We start from the raw sequence: 14,107 nt of genomic DNA, 5'->3' as shown, positions 1-14,107 counted from the left end.
GGCCGATGAGCGTTTGCTATCGTGATCGAGCGCCGCTGGCACACTGGATCACAAAGGTTGTGCCACACTATACGCTGATGGGGTTGTAGTAATTGCGTTTGTAGTAATTGAAGCAAGTTTTTTGCAGTAACTGCGTAAAGACGGCTTATTTTCTTCAAATGCAAACAAAATACTTTGCAGAAATTCTTGACGTCGTGTATATATTTTTCGCTTAACCAATCTCAATATTCTTCCTTTTGGATACGGTTCATGTCAAGCTGTTCAAAGTGATACGAGTGCTCCAAAAATCATTTTAATTTGGACGCTAAGTACATTATTTACAGTCACGAAATTAGAATCAAAACTCTCCTGGTTCTTCACCTTATATTTAAAAACTATATTGATAATTTTACGCGGATGAGTTGTGGCAATCTTCCTTCATACTTTCTTTGGAACGAAATCCATGGCACAACGCTACATTATTTACGTGTCATGTTGATAGTTCATTATATTTATAGGTGAATTTTAGCCTACAGTGTTAACCGAGCCAATTCAGATAAAACCACTGGAACGATGAGCACCAGTATGAATTATATTTGAGAACAAGCACCGGTTAGGAAAGTACACTGATACAACTAGTGACTTGTCGTTTATCGCCTAATTTGACATGTGTTCATTCACTTTCACGCTTAGCAAATAGGTTCCTTCAGGCAAATTTACAAAGTTATTGTGTTGATAAAATAAGATGTAGGATGACTGCGATGCAGAGTTGGAGAACATTGACAAGTTTATCAAGTTGAATGTGCATTTCGCTCCTGCGAAAAACAAAGCAAATCTACTGTGGATGTATTAAGGAAGTAAAGACGGAGGCCTATAAGCAAAATTTTATTTGCATTCATTTCACTTCATATTGCATTTGTGGAGGGGATCTGGTCTCACCTTCTAACGTTATGAGGCCACAAAGTGAATATTATTCTGCGCAAATACGTAGGCCCCAATTGCCATGATTCAGTGCATGCCGATGAGGTATCGTGGTTTATGTAGGCGAGGGCACATGATGATGCTTGACCGTAGGCAGAGGCATACGCCGTGGCAGCAGTAACCAACGCTATTGGGGCAGTGTTGGCCCTGAAAACAGGAAACTCTGTTAAATTTTATCTGTGCTACCGCATAGAAGAGCCTCGTCGATTGGGGTAACCTGAAAGAAATAACTCGGGACGCATCACAAAGAAAGTTGGCGTAAATGTTTTTCTTTACAATATAATTCTACGCCGTTTAGACGCGTATATTATTACTGCAGTTTTGAAATTGTATGCAGGGCTGAGCATTTTATTTTTCCTTATTTACATCCTTGGCAATACATCAATGAGGTCATTGTAGGCGTACGCATTTACTGAAATTTTGAAGGTATATAAAAACCTCTAATCTCATTCTGCGTAAGTTAATATATGCAGGTGGAACATTTTTGCAAATATGGTTCAGTTAGTCTATGGAACCTATTTTGAACATGATTAAGATGTTTCAATTCTTTGTGAAATATATGCAGAACAATATCAAGAGCGATATACACTAACAGTTCAAAGAACCTTCGCTGGAGGAGCCAGCGCTCATGGACATCCATTCAGTGTAGATTGTACAGAGTAAGTGCAGCATTTTTGCAAATATATTGCACCCTTTTAGATGAACCTGTGTGGAGCGAGAAAAGGTGTGTAAACGTTGGCCACTACACTTTTTATATTAAACAGTCATGTTTTGACGTAGTTATAGCATGACGGATATTGCTAGTATAGAATGCAGTTGGCTCGAGCATGGTGTGTTATCTTCGTCCTCCAGTGGTTTTAAATAGGCGCTTGACGATGCCCCGGTTTCAGTTAAGATGGTTGCTGATAACGATAAAGAGAGACGAGACGAAGGAGCTCAACACCAGAAGGATCAGAAGGTAGAAGGATGGCCGTTCGGGTGCGTTGATTTACCATACCGTTTTGTTGGAGCGGTGCAAATTTAGAAAGAGTAAAGAAACAAGACACATATACAAATGTACAAATAAGAAACAACAGGGGACAAGGGGAGGCTCTCTTTGACAAGGTGCATGCATTGTACATTACGCTATCGCTTGGAGTGCAGCGGTTCCAAATTGTCGCCGCGATGCAGCATCACCTAGATAAAGTAAATAGGGTGCCATAGTTGTTTATTTGCCGTTTCACATCCCCAGGTTGCCCTCTACTTACGCATGCACGTTCGTTTGTTGTTGGTAGTTGTTACGTAGCCCTTCACAGGCGAAAAATCCAGGATTGGTGTAGGGATGCCTTTGATTTTCCTTTCTCTTAGGCCACGAAAGAAGTTTCAAGAAATAGCCTCTGTTTTATTAATTCGCCAGTATCCATCCTACGATGAACGTCTACGGCAATACGACTAGCTTTGAAGCAATGTCTGGAACACACTTATTGCCAAGGCTGAGACGTGCATGCACAGGAGCTGCTCGGTCGCGCTCCCCACCACGCACTCTGCGTCTTCTAGCGGCAGAGCCAAGAAGTCCGTAGGTTTCGCGGGTTGGATTTCAGTGCGGTCCATACACCGGCGGCACGTGCCATGAGCTTCAAGTTTTCATCAAAGGGATTCATCCAACAGCGGCCCATATCCAGCGCCAAATACTCAGCGACCAAAGTTGATCCTAAGGCTGGTTCCTAACCTTTTTTGACTGAGGGCAGCAGCCTGATGCGCTACCCATTAGGCAATCAACCCAATGACCCAAGTTAGTGGAGAAATTGTTATGACATAGATAGATAGATAGATAGATAGATAGATAGATAGATAGATAGATAGATAGATAGATAGATAGATAGATAGATAGATAGATAGATAGATAGATAGATAGATAGATAGATAGATAGATAGATAGATAGATAGATAGATAGATAGATAGATAGATAGATAGATAGATAGATAGATAGATAGATAGATAGATAGATAGATAGATAGATAGATAGATAGATAGATAGATAGATAGATAGATAGATAGATAGATAGATAGATAGATAGATAGATAGATAGATAGATAGATAGATAGATAGATAGATGGATGGATGGATGGATGGATGGATGGATGGATGGATGGATGGATAGATGGATAGATAGATAGATAGATAGATAGATAGATAGATAGATAGATAGATAGATAGATAGATAGATAGATAGATAGATAGATAGATAGATAGATAGATAGATAGATAGATAGATAGATAGATAGATAGATAGATAGATAGATAGATAGATAGATAGATAGATAGATAGATTCCAGAAAATTTGTCAACTGCCCAAAGAAAGCTAATCGCAATTTTATTCAGACAAAGAATGTAAAGTTTTTTTCCTTACGTTCACTGCGCACTTGTCGAAATTCTGGCTTCCAGCAGGACATTTGTGTGCGGGCTAAAAAACACGCAAAAAAGATGGAAAACCTCTTGAAAACAGAAATACTGGCTTCATTTACATATTAGACAGATTCTAATGGTGCTGACCTTCGTGTGCCTGTATCTCGTTCCTTTTTTGGACTGACGAGCAAGCGAATACGTGTTGTTTGGAGGTTATATGATCCACGTCTAGGATTGCTTTGCGTTATTCGTCGGGGACATATTTCAGAAAGTCATTATTTTCGTAAGTAAATCTTCTCATTCGCAGGTCGCCTTCGCACATCTTATGTCCAGCATCATGATTACTTTGAATTTCCTCCTAACAAGAGCTCTACAGTAAATTCTATTTGGTGTGTGAATACAATACAGAACTGTAGTGTCTTAGGGAAAGCAACAACATTTTGAGTAAACCGCAGAGCACGTCGTTACCATGCCGAGAACAAAATCACTGCAAGAACATTTTTTCGCAAGTGTGTTTCTTTTCGAGTGAAGTAATGTAAATGCACTTTTTAAACAGAAAATTCATCCAGCTTAGTCATCAAATGCCACTGTACGCCAAGGTAAATAAAACCTCCAGTCCTTGCGCGCAATTACGGAGAAAAGGGCGTTGCCAAAAGTGGTATCATTTGCTAACCATGAAATTGTTTTTAGAGCAATTACCTGACTAATAGCGAGGCAGAAACCATGCGCTGATATCTCAACGACTGCTGAAGAAGTTATACGGCGGTTTTGATGAAACGTAGTGCTTCCATTCACGTTACACCGGAAGATAGTCTAAACATTTCCAATATTCCTTATATATATACACGTGCACGTTTTTCCACCTTTACTCTAGTCATGTTAAAGCAATAAAATAATCTTGATTCTCGATAATATTATGCAATATATACTGCCACAAATGTAGACAGCGTGCCTAATGACGTGCCTTTTTTTTGTCCCCGTCTTGTGGGGCTTGCTCAACAAAATATTGGTATTTGCAAGAAATTTGGCAAGTTTGTTCGGCTGTACGAAGCTTTAAATGCGACACGAAGCTTTATCATTGCACTAAAGCTTGTGGGACGCTGTTGGAACGACCCGCTAGGGGAAGCAACTGCTGCTGGCCAACAGAAGCTGTGTCCTTGCATCTACAAGGCGCCTGAGAAAGCAGGCACGATAAGGAGTGCCACGGATAACGTTTTAGCCGCCGTGACTTTCTGGTATACGATGTTATACTGAAAAAAAAATACATCGGCGTTCACAGATTAAGCTTCACTACATGGAGGAAGTGCAAAGTTCAGAAAGACCACTACGTCGCACAGCCAGCCTTGGCAAGAGGATGCTTCGTGAAGCCCATCATTGGCTCAGTGGTGGCTTAACACGTGACCTCTTGCATCGCGATCACGGTGTACCTCGCTATCACGGAGTTCCCAGTACCTATTCCCGTAGTTGTTATTTGGTGCGCACTTCTTCAGCTGTCCAGCTGTGGCTCTACCTGCAAAGCGGGAATGCTAAAACCAACAACGCACTTTGACGTGCGATCAGGTTTTGGACCTACTGGTTTGGCGTCAATCGCGTTCCGTGACGCTCCCTCGTAACTTTTTTCCTTCCTGCATACTTCGCGACCTGTTGAGCTCGAACTACTGTTTGCAGACAGCTGCATGGACGGAACGCTACCGTTTGCGCAGAGATCAAGACAGCAGCTGACGGTTGAACTGTGTAGTGGCTCCGCTGCAGCAACTGATTAAGCGGACCGTGAGATTGCGCCCACTTCGTCGATTTCCACAGGAAAAGGCACCAGACTTAGTCGTCACATGCCGCTGTAGGCTAAGGTAAAGCGCATCTTTTGTGTTTATGATCAGTTTCAGAGACATCGTTGTTGGCACGAGTGCCATCAACTGCTCATTGTGAAGTTGTCCTTGGCTCTACTAAGCTCAATATTAGCCAGCAGCAATCCTGCACTCAGCTCTCAACTACTCCTGTAAATTTATTCGCGGCTTGACATCATGAATCGTTGTGCTTCCAGTCACGTTACACAAGGTAATACACTCAAGACGATAAATGTTCCTTTATACCTCTCGAAAGCATTTCTGCTCAAGAGAAACATCAGGACATATTCAACAAAGGCGTCAACAAGGTGGACATCAAGTCTTGGCAACCTGAACGAAGTTTTCATTTCATCAATGCATGAAACACAGTTGATAAAGCTTTGTAGTGATACTAGACATTTGCAGTATTAAAGGTTACCGAATATTAACGGTACTTCCGACCACTTGACTGTTTGGGCTAGAAGCCAAGGTAACGTATTATAGGTACACCTACACCCAAGTAATGAATGATATGTTATTTGGGACAATATATGGAATTTCGTGGGTTTACCTTCGTTCTCGAATTCCAAAATCAGACCTCGAGGCCGTAGGCATATACGAACAAATAGCATCCGACAGAAGACGCACAGGGATGTAATAGGGGCGTCTTCCCATCAAGCCAAAAGCATAATGCAATGTCCGCAAAGAATTGCTGCGTTGTGACCTCCTCCAGTAATGTATAAAATCACAGAATGAATCACATCACCCAATACGTAATATCTTCTAACTCCTCCCGAAAAATACCAACCGTATTCAGAAAAAATGCTAGGCTTGAACTGTGCGTAAAAGAAAATATGTTAATATTGACGCTGAATATTAGCATAGCCAGCTTGCGAATAGCAAAGAACATTTATAAGTGAAGGGCCGAATTTACTAATGTTTTTGTTCCTAAGTACTGTTTACCCAATTCGAACAACGCGTTCATGACTAAGTGCTGCCTCTAGGTTGGCTTGTATATTGTATTGCTAAAAATTCTAGAGTAAGATGATTTTGGGAATACAGGCCGAGAAGCATTATAAATTCGACCCCTGAGATTTAGTTGATCGCGCACTTGCAAGTAATGTAGAACATTTCTATTTCTTATTTTACTATGCACTGTATGCTGCTCGCACTCATGACTAGTGTACTACATAGAGACGACTACCATTACCCTAATGTTGATAATAGCTGCAATAAATATATCCAAATTTATCAATATTGTTAAAAAGCGTGGCAACGCATGAATGCAATTGCATTTTCGTTGGTAACTCTGACGTAAAAATTCTTATGCTTTAGCTTCATTTACAGCGATATTTACCCATGGGAACAAAAAGTACACGGGGGACACTGGTTTTTCCGTTGCCGCTGCAGCGCATGCAGTCACTGAAAAAGTAGAACAGAGCAACCATGAAAACACTGACACTGTTACCTTATTCCAACAACTGTTTGCAATATGCATGAAGCTCGTGCGAGCTACTGTAACATTGAAACTGCCGCATGTGAAACGTAGAGTGCAGGACGATAATGAATTCCGACTGTATTGCAATATGAAAAAACTATTGTGGCAATTTAGCTGTAGATGCGAGAGAACTTCTTTATCACTACGTCACACCTCTGTCAGACCTGAATACGTGATGTAAACCGTGTTCATTCCGCTGCTACGTGGACTGACTTCCTAAGCAAATTTTCGGGAAATATCGCCAAAAAGCCCAACAACGGTGGTTATTGAGAGCACGTCACGCCCCAAAGGTGTGCCTTAAGTTAAACTGAGAAAGAAGTTTGCCTCTACATTTCGTTTACAATAACTAAACTATTTTGGATGGCAAGTCAACCTTAATTCGTTTAGTCTATAACGATAACATCCCCCTGATATTCAATCGCAAGCTCAGCGACAGGACACCGAACAACTATGACTTCATGACAGATGTAGGACTCTAAAGTACTCACTGAATATGAGAACTATGCACGTACACGGCGTCATGATGTCAGCTACCGACTGTCTCGGAGATGAACAGCTGTTGCGTTCTTTTATAGGCCCCGTTGTTCTGAAAGTAAGATGGAAAAGCAGCCGAAGTAAGTGCTGACACGCGAAGACTCATGGTATTGTCTCCAGAGATATCGTGAAAACGCTGTTTAAAGTAGCATCCTCGAAGGCTATAGCGCTGTTCAGTTCGAAAAGCAGTTTTAGTCAAAAAGAGAAGAACTTCCGCCCCTCCGTCGCCTTTAGTTTCTTGTAATCCAAGTGCCACTGGATGAAATGTGTAAGAATCACAGCTAGGACTCTCTCCAAAGAGCAAGCGTCAATGAGGAAACAAAAAATATTGCCGAATCCCTCAGAAATCCTGAACAATACTGAAAAATAAGCGTGAGCTTTTTTCATAGATCTCGGGAATTTAATTCAGAGTGCTCTTCGTTCATAAGTGACGCTTACTATATATATAGTGGCCGTCTTCGCTGAGAGTGTTTTATACCTAAAAATCGGTTGAAATCTGATCTCGACTACAGTCCTAAGGCTTAAGATAATAATGCGATTAGCACTATTCGTCTACTTCAGTAGTTTTGAGGCTATCTATCTATCTATCTATCTATCTATCTATCTATCTATCTATCTATCTATCTATCTATCTATCTATCTATCTATCTATCTATCTATCTATCTATCTATCTATCTATCTATCTATCTAGTTCTCCTTGTAACCCCTTAAGCCAACCCCATGACCCAAGTTGCCTGCCAGCTTGGACTCCTAGGTGCTCGTAGTTGTGATGCTGTCGCGATCGTTTCGTCATCATCATTTCGGCTTCGTTATCTGACTCTTGTAACGCCACCGTTGTCATGGCTTCAACCTATGTTGCCCAAAAGATTTGGCCGCCAGGTTTGAGCTCGATTTAGTATTCCATGGGTGTCGTTGTGTTCCCGTCATTCCAGTACTCTCATCCGATTCTCTTCATGCCGTCGCCGTCACTCCATCGTTGTCACACAGTCATGCATTCATTGTTACACCAGCGTCATACACTTTCATGGTCGTTCCATGGCCGTCCCTCCAACTTGGTTACCGCCGACATCGTCATCCAGGCTTAGTGATGCGCAGCGTCATCATACACTCCTCGTCATCCGATTCTCCTCATAGCGTTGTCATTCCATCGGTCTTATTGTGTCATCGTCGCACAGTCGTGATCATGCATTCGATCGTTTCAAATTTATTATAGCTAACTATTCTGATGCCCCATTCTTGTCCACCTCACTAACCTAGTTCAATCATCTATTACAGTGTTTGCTAAAGACTGCGTAATTTATCACGTATTGTCTTCTGACGTTAACCCTTCAGTACTTATTTATTTGTCTTCATTTATTTATGCATACTGCAACCTTTACAGGGTATAATACATGGTCCTAGGAATCACGGGAACCAGTGATTGCCTTAACAAAATTATCTAGTGTCAATTTTCGTATGCTGGGGGAAACTGGTTTCACAACTCTATGAAACGGAGAAAAAAAAAACTATATTGGAATTTGTCAGTGTGGGCGTACGGAGGCGTTATATTTAGAGGGTGAAAATTCCGTGTGTTAGACGCTTTAGCAAACTTAATGTATTCCAAGGATGAGCAAGGTTCCGAGTTAACAGTAGCGTAAAGCAATCTAAGACTTTCTACATTACGCTGCGGACAGGCCGCCATTGGAATCTGAACCTGGCAACGTTTAACGTTAGAACGTTATATAGTGAGGCCAGTCTAGCAGTGTTACTGGAGGAATTAGAGGGTAATAAGTGGGATATAAGAGGGCTCAGTGAGGTTAGGAGGACAAAAGAAGCATATAGAGTGCTAAAAAGCGGGCACGTACTGTGCTACCGGGGCTTAGCGGAGAGACGAAAACTAAGAGTCGGATTCCTGATTAATAAGGAAATAGCTGGCAATATACCGGAATTCTATAGCATTAACGAGAGGGTGGCAGGTCTTGTTGTGAAACTCAATAAGGTACAAATTGAAGGTGGTACAAGTCTATGCCCCTACATGCAGGCATGATAACCAGGAAGTCGAAAGCTTTTATAAAGACGTGGAATCGGCGATGGGTAGAGTCAAAACAAAATACACTATACTGATGGGCGACTTTAATGCCAGGGTACGCAAGGAGCCGGCTGGAGACAAGTCAGTGGGGGAATATGGCATAGGCTCTAGGAATAGTAGAGGAGAGTTATTAGTAGGGTTTGCAGAACAGAATAATATGCGGATAATGAATACCTTTTCCGCAAGCGGGTTAGTCAAAAGCGGACGTGGAGGAGCCCGAATGGTGTGACTAGAAATGAAATCGACTTCATACTCTGCCCGAACCCTGGCAGCATACAAGATGTAGACGTGCTCGGCAAGGTAAGAACGCGAATTAGCCTAGACTTGAGGAGGGAACGGAAGAAACTGGTACACAAGAAGCCAACGAATGAGTTAGCGGTAAGAGGGAAATTAGAAGAATTCCGGATCAAGCTACAGAACAGGTATTCGGCTTTAACTCAGGAAGAGGACCTTAGTGTTGAAGCAATGAACGACAATCCCATGGGCATCATTAAGGAGTGCGCAAAAGAAGTCGGTGATAACGCCGTTAGACAGGAAACCAGTAAGCTATCGCAGGAGACGAAAGATCTGATCAAGAAACGCCAATGTGTGAAAGCCTCTAACACTACAGCTAGAATAGAACTGGCAGAAATTTCTAAGTTATTCAACAAGCGTATGACAGCTGACATCAGGAACTATAATATGGGTAGAATTGAACAGGCTCTCAGGAACGGAGGAAGCCTAAAAACAGTGAAGAAGAAACTAGGAATAGGCAAGAATCAGATGTGTGCGTTGAAAGACAAAGCTGGCAATATCGTTACTAATATGGATGAGATAGTTCAAGTGGCTGAGGAGTTCTATAGAGATTTATACAGTACCAGTGGCACCCACGACGATAGTGGAAGAGAGAATAGCCTAGAGGAATTCGAAATCCCACAGGTAACGCCAGAAGAAGTAAAGAAAGCCTTAGGAGCTATGCAAAGGGGGAAGGCAGCTGGGGAGGATCAGGTAACAGCAGATTTGTTGAAGGATGGTGGTCAGATTGTTCTAGAGAAACTGGCCACCCTGTATACGCAATGCCTCATAACCTCGAGCGTACCGGAATCTTGGAAGAACGCTAACATAACCCTAATCCATAAGAAAGGGGACGCCAAAGAGTTGAAAAATTATAGACCGATCAGCTTACCGTCCGTTGCCTACAAAGTATTTACTAAGGTAATCGCAAATAGAATCAGGAACACCTTAGACTTCTGTCAACCAAAGGACCAGGCAGGATTCCGTAAAGGCTACTCAACAATAGACCATATTCACACTATCAATCAAGTGATAGAGAAATGTGCAGAATACAACCAACCCTTATATATAGCTTTCATTGATTACGAGAAAGCGTTTGATTCAGTCGAAACCTCAGCAGTCATGGAGGCATTACGGAATCAGGGTATAGATGAGCCATATGTAAAAATACTGGAAGATATCTATAGCGGCCCAACAGCCACCGTAGTCCTCCACAAAGAAAGCAACAAAAACCTAATAAAGAAAGGCGTCAGACAGGGTGATACGATCTCTGCAATGCTATTCACAGCATGTTTACAGGAGGTATTCAGAAACCTGGAGTGGAAAGAATGGGGGACTAAAGTTGATGGAGAATACCTTAGCAACTTGCGATTCGCCTGTGATATTGCCTTGCTTAGTAACTCAGGAGACCAATTGCAATGCATGCTCACTGACCTGGAGAGGCAAAGCAGAAGGGTGGGTCTGAAAATTAATCTGCAGAAAACTAAAATAATGTTTAACAGTCTCGGAAAAGAACAGCAGTTTACGATAGGTAGCGAGGCACTGGAAGTGGTAAGGGAATACATCCACTTAGGGCGGGTAGTGACCACGGATCCGGATCATGAGACTTAAATAACCAGAAGAATAAGAATGGGCTGGGGTGCGTTTGGCAGGCATTCTCAAATCATGAACAGCAGGTTGCCACTATCCCTCAAAAGGAAAGTGTATAACAGCTGTGTGTTACCAGTACTCACATATGGGGCATAAACCTGGAGGCTTACGAAAAGGGTTCTGCTGAAATTGAGGACGACGCAAAGAGCTATGGAAAGAAGAATGAGCGGTGTAACGTTAAGGAATAAGAAAAGAGCAGATTGGGTCAGGCAACAAACGCGGGTAAATAACATCTTAGTTGAAATCAAGAAAAAGAAATGGGCATGGGCCGGACATGTAATGAGCAGGGAAGATAACTGATGGTCATTAAGGGTTACGGACTGGATTCCAAGGGAAGGGAAGCGTAGCAGGGGGCGGCAGAAAGTTATGTGGGCGGATGACATTAAGACGTTTGCAGGGACAACAAGGCCACAATTAGTACATGACCGGGGTAGTTGGAGCAGTATGGGAGAGGCCTTTGCCCTGCAGTGGGCGTAACTAGGCTGATGATGATGATGATGATGACATTACGCTGTTCTACTTAAGAAAGGTTCAAGAAGGGAAGGTTAGAAGAGGGTTAGAAGTCCTTGTCGTAACGCCGGTATATAATTCGTATAGTCTTTCTATTGGGGAGGGCGGATTCGAGTTTTTTATGCGGATTTCAGGTATGGATTCCAAATGGCACACCCGTAATCCAAAATGGGCCGCACTAGGGTTTTATAAGTCAGCAATTTTGTTTCTTCGGGGGCTGAGCGCAGAGAATCTTTTAGGTAATCTAGACATGCTAGAGCTTCAGGTAGCTTCAATATGCTTGGACCAGGATAGATTGTGCGTGAATAGAATGGCAGGGTACTTATATTGATAACCGTTTCTAATGTAATTGAAACAAGGAAGACGCAATTGCGTAGTACGTGTCGAGAAGCACATAGAGACAGTTTTGCGAAAATTGATGTTCATCTGCCACTCGTTACACCAAGTACAAAAGTTGGAAAAGGTCAGTTAAGTCTGTCCTAAACGCTATCGCTGTCTGGTGCAACGCACGGCCACTTGTTTTGATTGCTTACAAGTTCAAGGTAATGATAATTTCCCGAAAATCAACCACTCATTAACCTCCTCTTTATAACAATGATGGTTCTGTCTTAGACGAAGTAGCGTCTTAAAAGTGTATAGGAGTTCGCTTAACTTTTAGCCCTTCTCGGCATAATTATGTTAACTACGTTATTATTATTACTAATCGTACGTTAGCTTATTTGCTACGCAACATCTCAAAGCCACAGTTATCTCTTAAATTACTAATATGTAAAACACTTGTAAAGTGTAAGCTTCAATAAGCATGTGCTTCTTGGGAACCTAGTCAAGACTTCATTTTTGAACTCTGGAGTTTTACGTGCCGAAACTATGCTTTGATTATGAAGCGCGGCGTAGTGGCCGACTCTGCATTAATTTTGACCTCCTGGAGATTATTAAAGGTGCCTACAAACACTGATGTTTTCGTATTTCGTACCCATCTAAATACGGCAGCCGCTATTGAAATTCGATTCCGCGACCTCCTGCTCAGGATTGCAACACTATTGCCCTTAATGCACCACGGTGGGTAAGAATTTCGTTTAGCCAACTATAATTGGTGCAGAACCGTAGTGCGCCTTTCAATCAGTCAAGTTATTCCCTGTTCTCCAGTGTATACTCGAAGAAACTGATTTTGCGGCTTCAAGATTATTGTGCCGAAAAATGAGCCATTTATCAACGTTCCACAGAGAACTTTCATAATGGTCACCTGAAAAATGAACTTCTCAGTGAGTCAACTCATCTGTAATGTCGTACTAACCGCTGCCGTAAAGTTGATCTCCCTTTTTGTCGCACTAGTTTGTATTCGGAATAATTCACGCCACACAAAGAATAGAATCACCTGCCCACCTCCGTAGTCACCCGTCTCAATTTGTCCGCATATATTCTGCCCTTGAACCTTATTGTATGTGCTAACCGCATATGAAATATATTTTTTTTCTTTAAGCACTGTCTTCTGTAACGCCTTGGGGCATCTAAGGTACTCAAATAAATAAAAACCAACTATCGTCGTGATGCCCTACTCGTCACACCACCTTCTTTTTTCCATCGTCATCACACCAGATTCATCATCGTACTCTCATCACTATTGTCGTCTTACACTCGTCATGAGTGTATGCACTCGTCATTGTCGTCATACACGCCTCATGCCATGGTCATCATAGCATTGTTCTGCCATCGTCATCATTGTTGCCACCTAATACATTAGTGGTGATTCATTCATTATTCCTTATGATATTGTCATCGTGATGTCGTCGAGGTCATTGCATCATCATCATTCCAACTTCGTCAACCAACACTGGTCACGCCGTCGTGGTAATGCGGTCATTTCGCTATCGCAACCACTACGGTTACGTAAATCCATCATCGTCACCCCATCATTGTTTCACTGACGGAATTTATCATTATATCGCAATTACGCTTTCGTCATTCAACTGCGTTAATGCCGCCGTGCTCATGCCATCGTAAGCATTGGGTCATCATCAGACAATCCGTATTGTATACATCCGTTGTCATACCATAGTCGCCGTACCGCTGCAGTCGTGCCATCGTCATCATTCAAACTTCATCAATTCGTCACCATACGATCGTCGGATGCCATCATCGTCATACGATCGTCGTCATTCTCATTGTCCTCATGTCGTCGTTATACAATCGTCATTATTTAAGAATCGTCATCTTATTGTTGTGATGGCGTCGCCATCCTAGTGCCTTCGTCACTACCCGGCCGTCATTTCTTCGTCCTCATTTCATCACCATCACAGCGTCGGCGCCATTAAGTCATCGTCATGCCGTCATGGCCCTCAACGACCATGATAAGCGAATGCCACAGCAAAGCGGGTCGATGGCGCAGTTGGTCGCGTCGAGCCC

General features: G+C 42.3%; 1 long non-coding RNA gene across 1 annotated transcript; it reads right to left on the bottom strand.

Moving 5' to 3' along the window:
* Positions 1-848: 848 nt before the first annotated feature.
* LOC135899011 (uncharacterized) lies at positions 849-7,231 on the bottom strand. Its single transcript, XR_010563491.1, has 4 exons — positions 7,157-7,231; positions 6,528-6,592; positions 3,352-3,405; positions 849-1,107 (listed from the first exon to the last, which is right to left on the bottom strand). It is a non-coding gene; the product is annotated as an uncharacterized lncRNA (long non-coding RNA).
* Between the last annotated feature and the right edge of the window lie 6,876 nt (positions 7,232-14,107).

The sequence above is a fragment of the Dermacentor albipictus genome, chromosome 7 (genome assembly GCF_038994185.2).
Source record: "Dermacentor albipictus isolate Rhodes 1998 colony chromosome 7, USDA_Dalb.pri_finalv2, whole genome shotgun sequence".
In the NCBI taxonomy this organism is placed as follows: domain Eukaryota; kingdom Metazoa; phylum Arthropoda; class Arachnida; order Ixodida; family Ixodidae; genus Dermacentor; species Dermacentor albipictus.
The sequence above is the reverse complement of the archived record's forward strand: the minus strand, read 5'-3'. Positions and strand labels throughout refer to the sequence as shown.